The 12,945-nt window shown below is 54.9% G+C and overlaps 2 protein-coding genes across 20 annotated transcripts in view; one reads left to right on the forward strand and one right to left on the reverse strand.

Moving 5' to 3' along the window:
• The window catches only part of PSMG3 (proteasome assembly chaperone 3), a 348,811-nt gene that overhangs the window by 249,268 nt on the left and 86,598 nt on the right, over positions 1-12,945 (forward strand). The window lies entirely within an intron of this gene.
• Positions 1-12,945, reverse strand: part of ELFN1 (extracellular leucine rich repeat and fibronectin type III domain containing 1) — a 133,107-nt gene that overhangs the window by 35,602 nt on the left and 84,560 nt on the right. The window contains exon 1 of one of the 19 annotated variants that reach the window (XM_049699973.1): positions 9,014-9,115. The exons of the other annotated variants lie outside the window; for them this stretch is intronic. The gene's annotated coding sequence lies outside the window, so the exon portion shown is untranslated. Of the gene's footprint in view, positions 1-9,013; positions 9,116-12,945 lie in introns of those variants that run through there. 19 annotated transcript variants of the gene reach the window in all.

The following is a 12,945-nucleotide window of genomic DNA, read 5'->3' on the forward strand; positions in this document are numbered from 1 at the left end:
GGGAGCGAGTGGGTTAGGGTTAGGGTTCGGGTTTACGCAGCGCAGAGTGGGCCCTGCTGCCCCTCGGTTCCTGCCCCGCCTCTCCTGTGCCTCTTTCCAAGGGACAAAAAGCCCGGGAGCGAGAACGGGAGGCTGGGGGCCCTGGCAGCTGGCAGCACCTCGGGAGACTGTAGGAAGCCCAGCCCCTGGCAGGCCTGCAGGGCGGACAAGGGGCACGAGAGGGGACAGGTGTGGGAACAGCTCAGACAGACCGGGAGAGCTGAACCCTCCCAGCCAGCACCGCATACGTGTGCGCGTGTGTGTGCGCGCGTGCACACGCGTGTGTGTCCGGCAGAGTCCCCGGGGCCAATGCTGGTCCTTCTGTCTGGGTCAGGAAGCAAGGCAATGCTCTCTGCATGCCTGGCCCCTGCAGCTCAGTCTGGGGAGCTGAGGAGGGGAAGGGGCACGTCCCCCCACCCATCAGGGCTTGGGAGGAAGGTGGTCCCACAGGCCGTCCCACTGCTCTTCCCTCCCGCCTCTCTGCCCCCACAGCTGGGCCAGGGCCCTTCCCAAAGACCACAAGAATCAACCCCAGAGCCACTGCCCCTTCCCCTGAAGAGCAATCATGACAGCAGAGAGACAGCCATGCAGTCAGTGTTCCCTGGCCCCACGAGGTGGGAACTGCAGTCGTATCATCCCTGGTTTCCAGATAGAGAAACTGAGGCTCAGAGAAGTGACATCCCACAGAGGAGCCAGGACCTGTGCCGGGTCTGCCTGACCCCTTGCTTTCTGCAGGACATGCTCCCAGTGACGGCACCAACAGGACAGGTGTCACTTGTGCCACCATTCTGCAGACAAGGAAACTGAGTCCCAGATGCATGAAGAGACTGGCCCAGGATCACCCAGGATACTCCTCAGCTGGCCTGACAACTCTTTGCTTTTGACTTAGTCAGGCAGAGGCAGCGAGGGACGGGTTAATTACAGCTCCCAGGCCGGCTGTAGACAGTGCCACCTCCCCTCCTCCCTTTAATCTCTTCCCACTCCGCCCAGACGAAGGGAATCCAGGCTTGGAAGTGCAAATGAGGCCGCTTCCCCCCTTAAACTGCAGAATTAACTCCTCGCTTCACATCCCACAGCCCCACAAATTCCGGATGGAGTAAACAGTTAAATATGAAATATTACACTATAGAAAAAAAGCTAGATGAAAACAGAATTCAATACTTAGCAGTCCTGAGGAGGGAGAAGGCTTTCCAAGCTCTGGAGAAACAGAGTAAGTTGTACAAGAAAAGAGAGACAGATCTGACCATATAAAAATAAAGGAGGACTTCCCTAGTGGTGCAGTGGTTAAGAATCCGTCTGCCAATGTAGGGGACACGGGTTCGAGCCCAGGTCCGGGAAGATCCCACATGCTGCGGAGCAACTAAGCCCATGCGCCACAACTGCTGAAGCCCACGCACCTAGAGCCTGTGCTCTGCAACAAGAGAAGCCACCGCAATGAGAAGCCCGCGCACCGCAACGAAGAGCAGCCCCCGCTCGCTGCAACTAGAGAAAGCCTGCACGCAGCAACAAAGACCCAACACGGCCAAAAATAAATAAATAAAATAATTTTAAAAAATAAATAAAAATAAGGGAAAAGAACATAAAAAATAACATTTTAAAACATGCACAACATACAGGGAAAACTATTCATAGCACATGTGACAGAGAAATGATAACTTCGTTATGTAAAGAATTCAAATTGATTAGGGAAACACTAACAATGTATAAAAAAATGGGTAGAGAAACAGACACAAAGGAAGAAACACAGTTGGTTAACAAATATATGAGACAATGTTCAACCTCTTGCATAATTAGGGAAATGCAAAATTTTTAAATTACATTGAGACACCATATAGGCTCATCAAATAAACAACGATCTAAAAACAACCACTACCACAGAAACAAAACAAAACAAACAAGAAAACACCTAAAGATAATAGCTAGTGCTGCTAAGGTAATGGTGAAACTGGCACAATTCTTTTGGAAAGTCATTTGGTAATACAGATAAAAAAGCTCTTGAAGGGCTTCCCTGGTGGCGCAGTGGTTGGGAGTCCGCCTGCCGATGCAGGGGACACGGGTTCGTGCCCCGGTCCGGGAAGATCCCACATGCCGCGGAGCGGCTGGGCCCGTGAGCCATGGCCGCTGAGCCTGCGCGTCTGGAGCCTGTGCTCTGCGGCGGGAGAGGCCACAACGGTGAGAGGCCCGCGAACCGCAAAAAAAAAAAAAAAAAGCTCTTTAAGTGTGCATAGCTTACAGCAGACAAGATGCTTAATGGTGAAACTAAAACTTTCCCTTTAAGATCAAGGACAGCACATGGATGCCTGCTACTACCGCTTCCGTTCAAAACTGCACTAGTGGGCTCCACCATTGCAACAAGGCAAGAAAAAGAAATAAAAATGATATGACTCAGAAAGGAGGAAACAACTCGAGTTATTCATAGGCATTACATAAAAAAATCCCAGAGAATGTATAAATACAGCGATGGATGACAGAGCTTAGAGTGCTGGATATAAAATCCACATACAAATGTAAACTGGATTGCTCTACATCTGTAGTAAGTAGCAAATGAACATTTATTAAAATTCAGCACTGCAAATTGATCCGTAGATTCAATGCAATCACAGTCAAAACCCTGGCAGATTTTTTTCTTTTTGTGGAACTTGACAAGCTGATTCTACAATTTAGATGGAAGAGCAAAGGGCCAAGAATGGCCCTAAATAAGAAGAACAAGGTTGAGGGTGGGGGTTTACTCAATCAGATAATTTATTATACAACCACAGAAACTGAAATAGTGTGCTCGTGATACAAGATCAGACAAATGAACCCATGGATCAAAACAGAAAAAAGCTCAGACACTGAACTAGGAAGCAGCCCTTGATATGAGAAAGAAGACACAGGAAATCAACGGGGAAAGGAAAGAGTTGTCAATAAATTAGACATTTATCTGGGAGGAAAAAGAAATCAAACCCCTACCTCACACCACACAAAAAATCAATTCCAGGTTGATTACAGACCTCAATGGGAAAAGAAGAACTATATATTTAAGGAGATAACAGAAAAATACATTGATGACCCGGAGGAAGGGAAGGTGTTCTTCCTATGCACCCATACAAGAATATACTGATAAAACTTTATTCCATGAAAATGAAGAATTCCTGTTCTTAAAATATAACATAAAAAGAAAAAAAACACAAGCCACAAATGTTAGAAGACAGCCATCTTCTATCTATTCCGAGGAAATGCTATTCCATTCCGAATCTATGGACAACTCCTACAAATTAACGAGGAAAATACAGACATCTCAATAATAAAATGGAGAGAGGTCTCGAAAAGGCATTTCATAAATGAGGACATCCAATAAGCCTCCAAAAAACCAAACCATAAGAGATTCTCAACTTCATTATTCATGAAGACAGAAAAGCTTCAGAAGTCTCATGAGTCGTGTTGGGGAAGCGACGAAGCAGGAGGACCCTCATCCTCTGCTCTGGAGGCTGTTTCACCATCACTTTGGGAAACAGCATGACGTGAAGCTGTACATTCCGAGCTCAGCCGTTCCTCCCCAGGTGTAAACCTCGGACTATGGTACTCACACAACCAAAGACACACAAAGAGGTTCATCACAGCCCCAAACTGGAAACGAGTCTGATCCAGTCCTAGAATGGGATACTCTCCAGCAATGAAAATCCACCCTTGATGAACAGATAAACAGCCCCCAAATGATGCTGACCAAAAGAACGGGGTCAGAAAGACTGGGTATGAAATGATTATCTTTAAGTAAAGTACAAAACGGGCCACCCCAGAATGCATTGTTGGGGGACGCTGATTGCTACATTCGGGAATGAAAAGAGAGGGCTGTATCAGGGAGAAGCTCTTGGAAGGGCCCCCCGAGGGCTGGTGATGTTGTCTCACACTCTCTTAACCTTGACTGTGGTTGTGCAGATGTCCACATAGTGATCATTCTTTCCATTGTTCATACATGTTTTTTGCACTCTTCTGTACATACTGTTCATCACATCTGACAATATGAAAGAGTCAGAGGGGTGTGGGAGGAAAGTCCATCCCTGGGGCCAGCTGTCCTCCTCCCAAGAACCTATCTATCATAAAGAAATAATCCCAAAGAGGAAAAAAATGTATGGCCAAAGATTTCCACTGCCACTTAATATTGAAGAGAAAAAAAACTGGAAACCACCTAAGTGTTCCATGCGAGGAGAAGGACTGTAAATCAGTTAGCGCCCCCTCACTGAACACTGCACCCCCTCACTGAACACTGCGCCCCCTCACTGAAAACTGCACCCCCTCGCTGAACACTGCGCCCCCTCACTGAACACTGCGCCCCCTCACTGAACACTGCGCCCCCTCACTGAACACTGCACCAGCGTTTTAATAACGCTGATGAAATTCTGCAGCTTGGAAAGCGCTCAAGGTCCGTGAATGACCAGAGACAACAAGTTCATTCCAAGACGACAGAAATATGAACATATACCTGCAAAACACATGTTCAAGGGTGTTCTTAGCAACAGTATTCAGAGCAGCCCAGACCGGAAACAATGTCCGTCAGTGTCAGAAGGGACAGATGAATTGGGGTGGCTCCACACCTGGGAATATTATACAGCAACGAAGATGAAGGAACCATCACATCCAACAACACAGTTATGTGAATCTCACAAGTGAAACGTTCTGTAAAAGAAGCTAGACAGAGCATACAACCTACGAGTCTGTTTACACAATGCACAAAAACAGACTAAACTATGCTGCTAGAAGCCAAAATCGTGGTCACGCTTGGGCGGGGCAGGACCCCGAAAGGCCAGGAGGCGACTTCCGGGGGGGTTGGTTAGTTCTGCCTCTTGACGTAGGTGCTAGGTATACGTCATGAAAAATTCACTCAATAGTAGCTTGGGATCTGTGAGCTTTTCTGCAGGTAAGTTACATTTCGACTTGTCACAAGTGTTTTTTAAGGGTGATTGATACCAACACGCTGTAGCAAACCCTCAACCTCAGAAGAAAAGACCAGAAAGCCATTCTCCAGAGCGCTGACCTGCTCATCTCTGGACGGTGGAACCACGGTTCATTTCTCCTTTGAGCATTTTCCTAATTTGCTTTTGTGAAAAGATAGATATCTTTTTTTTTTTTTTTGCGGTACGCGGGCCTCTCACTGTTGCTGCCTCTCCCATTGCAGAGCACAAGCTCCGGATGTGCAGGCTCAGCGGCCGTGGCTCACGGGCTTAGTTGCTCCGCGGCATGTGGGATCTTCCCGGACCGGGGCACGAATCCGTGTCCCCTGCATCGGCAGGCGGACTCCCAACCACTGCGCCACCAGGGAAGCCCAATAGATATCTTTTGAAAATAAAAAATAATTGGGAAATAATACATTATTGCACATATTTAAATGCTAGGCAAAAAAAAAAAAAAAGTGCCTGTGCTAATGAGCATTTTGTAATCCAGAATGGCCTCACGTTTTCCGCGTTGTGGGAAAACTCAGGGCTGACGCTAGCTAGTGTGACCAGGACCCTCACCCCATGTTCTCGCAGCTGCAGCCCCGTCATTCCTCAGCAGGAGGCTGACGTGCTAATTTGCTGGGCAAAGGCAGAGAGACCTCGGAGGGTGCGGCGCAGTAAGGAAAATTGCAGCGAAGGGGAGGCCGGCATATTCGGGAGGCATCAGCCCGACGAGCTGTACATAAAAGCCATAAATTTGATAAGTGCTTATTAGAAATATGAAAATGAGGCTTGAAATTTGCTTGTCTGCCTGAAACGAAGGCTGAGGTTCCCTCAGACTCTACTTGGCTAAAAATGTGGTGAGCTGTTCCACTCCAGGCGCAAGGTAAAAAAATCCATCTAGACAGACGTGAGCTCCCTAGAAGAGCCCGTGGCAGTGTCCGGGGCACACCGGTAAACACTCCTCGGAAACGGGCCGGAAGGTCGGCCGGATCCCCCGCACCCTCCTGCCATCTGTCCGGTGACTCTGGTTCCTCCCTCATGGCGGTCCAGGACCCCAGCCCCAGTGTCCGGCCAGCTGAGCTCCACTCTGGCACCGAGGACAAGGGCCCAGGGACCGCCCACGGGGCACTGACTCCGTTCCAGGCCTTACTCACTCATCTTCACGCCTGCCCTGGCAGGTGGCCCCCGCTTCGCAGCCAGGCTACAGGTGAGCACTGAGAAGCAGCGAGCAACCTGCCACGATCCCGTTCCCCACCGCGCCGGGCAGCCCCGGGCTCAGGCGGCCTCCCTGCGGGACCGGCGCCCGGCAACCATCTGTTCAGGCGAAGCTGCTGAATGGTGACAAACACCTTGCCGCGTTTGCAACGGCAACACTGATAAAAGGCGAAAAAAAGACACGTTCCCAGGAGAACGGGGGGTGGGGGGAAGGGGGACATCCTTGAAAGGACCGGAAATGAACGTGCCCGCGTGAACTGTGCTGCTCCCGCTGAGAACCCTTTTGACAAATGAGACAACAGCCTCGGGGCCCCTGGGCGGGCAGCTGGGACGGAACCCAAACACTCCCACCCCGGCCCGCCTTCGCATGGGCGGGTGGACCCCAGAGGCTCAGCTCCATCGCACAGACGGGGCAGCAGGGGCTCAGCGAGGCCAGGGATTGGTCTCCCGCCTGTGCACTCCCCCACCACCCAGACACCCCCTAGCAGGGGAGGAGGGGGCAGAAGGGGCAGCTGTCCTCGACAGGCAGAGGCCTCAGGCCCATCTGTGCATCCGTGGGTATAAACATAGGCAGGAGACCCTCCCTGCCGCCCCGACGCAGCACCTCTCCCGCCAAGAGGAGTGGGGGCTCCTCTCTGCGGTGCCCAGAAGGACCATCACCCTGTCCTCTCCCCCTGCCCTGGCTTACAGCAAACTCTCCCCCACCCCATTTCTCTGGTCGCTCACACCACTGCCGGGAAGCCCAGATCAGAGGGGGCAGGGGCTTCTCCAAGATCTCAAAGCAAACGGCAGTGGGCCTTGGACCCCAGCCTGGGCAAGAGCTCGATGCCACCTCCTCCAAGAAGCCTCCCCAGCCTGCCCGCATGAAGGAGCCAGCGGATCGCCCCAGGCCATGTCTGCAGAACCCTGTCCTCTGGCACTGTTCTCACCTCTCTGCTTCTCCACGTCACTCCCACTGACTGTCAACGCCATACGGGCAGGAACCGTGTCTGTCTCCTTTGCTTCTGTGCCCGGCGTCTACACCAGCACAGGGCTGAGCACACAGTAGGAGCTCAGTAGATGCACGCTTGACACGGGCAAGGACTTGGTTTCGTACCTCCAGGCCTGGCACAGGGTAGGCCCCACAAGATTTGCTGAGTGAACGTTGAGAACAAATGAATGGGAAGCAATTAAGCCTAAAACCAGGCAGGTTTTAAGGGTGGGGATCGGGGCGGGGCTGTGTCCCCTCCTCTGCCTCCAGGTGGGACGTGGCCCAGGCCTGGTCCCCACCCAGGCTTGCTCCGGCCTCTACCTGGCACCTGACCCGAGGGTGCGGCCCAAGGGACAGGACGCAGGCTGGCGTTGGGAGGGGGCTGAACGGAGTTGGTGGGGTCCCAGTCACTCTGGACTGAGGCTGGTCCCCGAGCCTGGAGGGAGCAAAGGTTGCCAGCACCCGGGGCAGCAGGAACATCTGAGCGGACGTCATGATCGGAGGCAGAGTCGTCGCCCCCTGGCCTGGCGGGGGGCGGGTTCCAGGTCGAGGGGCCGATCCCTCCCCCCACGTCGAGTGCGCGCAGGACCGCGTGGCTGTGACGCGGATGCGGGACGTGCCCCATCCACACTGACCCATGACGCCACTCGCGGAGGGAGGGGCACAGAGGCAGGAAGTCAGGTGAAGGGCTCTGGACGTCCCTCCGTGCAGGAGGCGCCCACGCCCGTGGCCACGCAGTGGGCAGCGGCGGCCCCCTTAGCTGACAGGCGGCCGGGGTCAGGACACAGGATCCCCACCTCCCTCTAACAGGAAGCGTCTGTTTTCTTCTGCAGTGAACCGCAGGCTTGTTCCAACGAGACCGAGAAACTCAAGTGCGGTTCCCATGCCCCCACCCTGCAGGGCCAGCTGCCCGGTGGTCTCACGGGACCCAAACAGGCCCCAGCGAGGTGTGCGGCCGGCAGCTCTCAGAGCCAGTCGGGCGAAGTGCAGCTGGCCAGGTGTGGTGACCGTGATGCCTCTTGAGCCTTGGGTCTTATGCCCTGACTTCTGCCACAATCTCCACCTGCACCTGGGCAGCTGGGGGTCTGGGTGCCGGGGGAGGGGGAGGGTCACTCCCTTGGAGGGAGGGGTTGACTGTCTCCAAGCAGTGGGGGACACCTAGGCCCCATTTCCAGCCTCACCACATATGCCTGTGGATGACTGAGAAGCCAGAAATCCCCTCCTCCGGCCTCACCCACCCCTCCCTCCACCCTCCCGGGCCCTTTGTGCCGTCACTGCTGTTGCCATGGGAACGCTGCCAGCTGAGCCGATGATTTCAGGGCGGGCAGAAGGGGAGGAGCTGGGCTGGGCCCGCCTGGTCTTGCAGCAAAGGTCCCGGATAATTAGCCAGATGGCAAAGGAGGCAGGGAAGCCACTTGGGCAGAGGCCGAGCTCGGGTTTAAGGCGAGGGCTGCTTTCCGAGTCTGGGAGCGGGAGGTGGGTGGAGGCTGAGTCCCGTGCCTTCTAGACGGAGGCTGGCAGGACCCACACCTGCCTGGGCTGGCCGGGGAGTGGGAGCGGCCACGGCTGAAGCTGTCTCCAGCCTCAGTTTCCCTCTCCAGAAGGTGGGAGCCAGACCACAAACCCAGGGCTCCCTGCTGCGTCTGGCGGGGGGGGGGGGCCCTGGGGGGCCGTTCAGCTGTAAATGCCCCGGCACATCTTGCGTGAATCACAGCCAGATGGGGGCTTCCGGAAGCTTCCCATCTAATCCGGCTCGCAGCGGGTGGCAGCGTTTGCTGGGGAGAGGATAGCACTTCCCCATCCCCCCGGAGCCCTCACCCCGGGACCCTGATTGGTCCGGCCGCCCCCGGGGAGCCCACCACATGTAGCCCACCTGTCAGCACCAATTCAGGTCTCCCAGACACCTGCTCTGCGCCTGGGGTTGCCATGGGGACGAGCTGGTGGGGTGAGCGTGTTCACGCAGGGCCGTGGGCACCGCCGAGGTGTCCGCACAAGCCGTGCACACAGGTCTGCAGGTGTGCCCGCACCGTGTCCACACACAGCTGTGTGTTCCACACCAGAAGTGGCCCCTTACTCGGGGTAGATACAAGCTGTGCACGGCACACGCTCGTGCAGGGATGCGTGTGTCCCAGCCAGGCCTCACTTGGACCTTGACCGCTGTTCCCTACGCGGCGTGGAGCACATTGTCAGGAGGCAGCTGACGCCTTCTTTTACTTTCTCTCCTTTCATTCCTCAACTCTGCAAGGTAGGGATTCAGGAAGCCTCCCCCAACTTCCAATTAAAGAAACAGAGGCTCAGAGAAAGGAGGTAGCTTGCCCAAGGTCACTGAGCCCTCGGAAAGTTCCCGAGGGTTGTGCGGGGAGGTCCCCAGGAGGGCCTCAAGAATCCACAGACTTGCCTGGTCCAGCCCTGCGCCCCCAGCCCAGAGGCAGCCGCAGCCCCGGCCTCAGTGGGCGAGCAGGTTACCAGCCCAAGTGCCTCCTGCTTCAGACTCTGCGTCTCATACAGACAACGGTGCAGAAGGCTTCAGACCCTGCGTCTCTTACATACGACGGCGCAGAGGCTTCAGACTCTGCGTCTCTTACATACGACGGCGCAGAGGCTTCAGACTCTGCGTCTCTTACATACGACGGTGCAGAGGCTTCAGACCCTGCGTCTCTTACATACGACGGTGCAGAAGGCTTCAGACTCTGCGTCTCAGACATACACTCGTGCAGAACGCTTCCGACTCTGCGTCTCTTACATACGACGGTGCACAGGCAATTCTCCACGTCGAGAGCCTTGCGCAGCCTCTGCTGACAAGTGCCGACTTCTGGCTGCCTCTTTCCCGGCTCCACTCAGACACGCCACCTGCCCCGGGTCCCTCCCCGCCCCCGCCAGCTCCCCGTCGCCCTCCTCGCCAGAACGAGGAGAGAGAAGCACCGCCAGCAGGCAGGATGCTGAATGGCCCGAGTGGCCTCAGCCCCACGCACCAGGCCGGGGTGGGGAGGCGGCAGGCCTCTGCCCGGGTCAACAGAGCAGCCCGGCCCGGCCCTAGAGCCACTGGGGTCCTCTGAGTGCCCGGACTCAGCCAGGAGGCTGGACGGAGCTGTCCGGGCCCCAGCGACCAGCTCGGCGGGTTGGGGTGTGGCTGCAGCACGGGGGGCGGGGGATGGGCGCCAGCAGCCTCTCCCCACACCTCACGGCAGTGCATAACCAGCCTCCCCACCACCATGCCTTCCACTCGGCACACCAGGCACGGCGCAGGCAGGGGGACCAGGCCCAGGGTCACAAGTGGCTTGTCCACGTCACGGAGCCAGGGCATGGCGGCCACCGGGAGGGTCTGGCGGGGGATCAGATCGCTGCACGCGGCGCGGGCGCTACCCTGCTGGATGCGCGGGCAGCCCGGCGCTGCTGCGCTGGGCGGCCAAGCTGGTCTTTAAATACCCCGGTGATTTCACGCCACGGCGCCCTCCTCTTCCCAAGTCACCTGAGGCGCCAGGCCGCGCGGCTAACGCCTCCTGAGCTGTGAAGGTCCATTTCTCAAAGTTAAACATTTCCCAGGCTCCCTGGCCACCACGTGGTGGCCCACGTGGACACCACGCCACCCCCAGCTCTCGCTGCCCAGCAGGTGTCCGCAGAAAACCGACCCCCGCAGCCAACCTGTGGGGCACCGAGTCGGGGAGGACAAGACGGCAGCAGGAACCTCACCCCAGTGCAGCCTTCAGATTCCGCCCCACTTCACGGAGCAGAAACCGAGGGAGGGGCTGCGAATCCCCTAACATCAGCGACCACGGGGTCTTACCCAACTCTGGGTCCCATGGGGTCCAGCACAGGGCCGGGCACCCAGCAGGTGTGCTGCCAGGAGGAACTCACCCGAGGCTGCAAAGCAGTGAGCGGCAACCACAGATGGAGACCCCAGACCCCCGGGTCCACTGCGTTGGCCTGGGAGGCCTCCAACTGACCTCTGTCGGCTTCCGTGTGAGGCGGCCTGACCCCTCAAGGCGACCCTGCCTCTGTGGGTTGGGGGGGACGTGCTGGAAAGAGGCCTGAATGCGGACTCAGTCTCAGTTCTGCTACTGCCTGCCTCCATGAGCCTGCTGCCCCAGACACTTCCTGGGCCTCAGGGTCTCCACTGCCATCTGGTACCATCTGTCTTGGAGCCAGGGGTCTTCTTCACTCCCATTTCTTCCAAGCCTCTGTCCATACTGACACTGTCTTTTTGCAGTCCTGTAGGTATATCTATCTACCATCCATTCATCTACCATCAGCACCTCATCCATCACCTAACCCATCCGCCATTCATCCACCTTTCAGCCATCCATTTACCTGTATTCATCTATCATCCCTCTATCAATCCATCCCTCTGTCCCTAACACATCTATCCGCCCTTCCATCCATCCATCCGTTTCATCGTCCATCCACTTTATTCATCCGTCACCCATCTATATCCATCTACACACCCACCACCTCACCCATCTACCCATCCATTTAATTATGAAGAATGTATCAAGCAGTCCGGGGCCAGGGCTGGAGCCCAGGTCCCCACATCCTGACCCAGGGCCCTTTCCAGGTTGCTGGGTACTCAAACAGCTCAAGGAGTACCCATTCTGTCACTGGCATTGGCTGTGATCGCTGCCGGCTTGAGGAAGGGCTCCCAGCCCCACTGGAGGGCTCCTGCAGATAACGGAAAGCTAAGGGACCAGAGAAGCCCCCACCACGGGCCCTACTTCAGGACTACGTGAACCTGGTCAACCCCCCGACCTGCAACAGACACATGATTGCAGAGGCTTCACATTGGGCCACACCAGGGAAACTGGCTGTAAATGGACAACGTGGTTAGGGAATGCAACAGAACAATGAAAAATAAAGGGACAGGACACATTTTGCCCTTGCCACCAATTCCACAGCTTCCCAAGGGTCTGTGGTGCACCAGGTTCCAGCCACCAGCTAAGGTGGACTCGGCCTGCCCAGACGAGCCCTCTGCAGATCTCAGGCAACAAGGACAATCTGAAACCCCAAAATTACACCAAACACCCAGAGACATAGGCACGATTCCTCAGCAGCCCGTGCCCGCGTCTTCTTCCCCGTGTGTCCCCTCATCCTTTGGTTCCTTCGCTGTCCATCTGTACTGTCAGACCTCAGACCCGTTATATGAATGGAGCAGAGACCAAGATCCTGTACAGCCCTGAACTTGTGCTTAGATGCAGGCAAGCACATTCACATGCATAATGAACACATCCAGCGAGCCATGCAGAGAGACCAGGTTAAAAAACGATGTCACTACTCGGTTACCAAAAAGAATGGGCTTCTGATAAACACAACCTGGATGAACCTCCAGGAAGTGTTGCTGAGTGAAAACAGATGTGATCCCCACAAGTTACTGTACGACTCCATTTATACAGTATACTTGAAAAGACAAAATTACAGAAATGGAGATCAGTTTTGCCAGGGATTAGGGACGAGGGTGGGGGGAGGAAGCTGAGTGTGGCTACAAAGAGTGACATGAGGGATCTTGGTATTGATGGAAATGTCCTGTATCTGGACTGCATCACTGTCAATATCCTAGTTGTCATATAGTTTTGCAAGATAGCACCCCTGGGGAGAAATGGATAAAAGGTACCTAGGATCTCTCCAAATTATTTCTCATGACTGCACGGGACTCTACAATGGATCTCAAAATAAAATTTCTGATTTAAAATAAATGAAATAATGCCACTGAAAATGGGTGGTATTTTTAATAAAAGGTGTAAGATCAACTGGATTAATATATATGAGAAGAAATGAAGATGAATCCCTACCTCACACCACAGATAAAAAATTAAT

The sequence above is a fragment of the Orcinus orca genome, chromosome 16 (genome assembly GCF_937001465.1).
Source record: "Orcinus orca chromosome 16, mOrcOrc1.1, whole genome shotgun sequence".
Lineage (NCBI taxonomy): Eukaryota > Metazoa > Chordata > Mammalia > Artiodactyla > Delphinidae > Orcinus > Orcinus orca.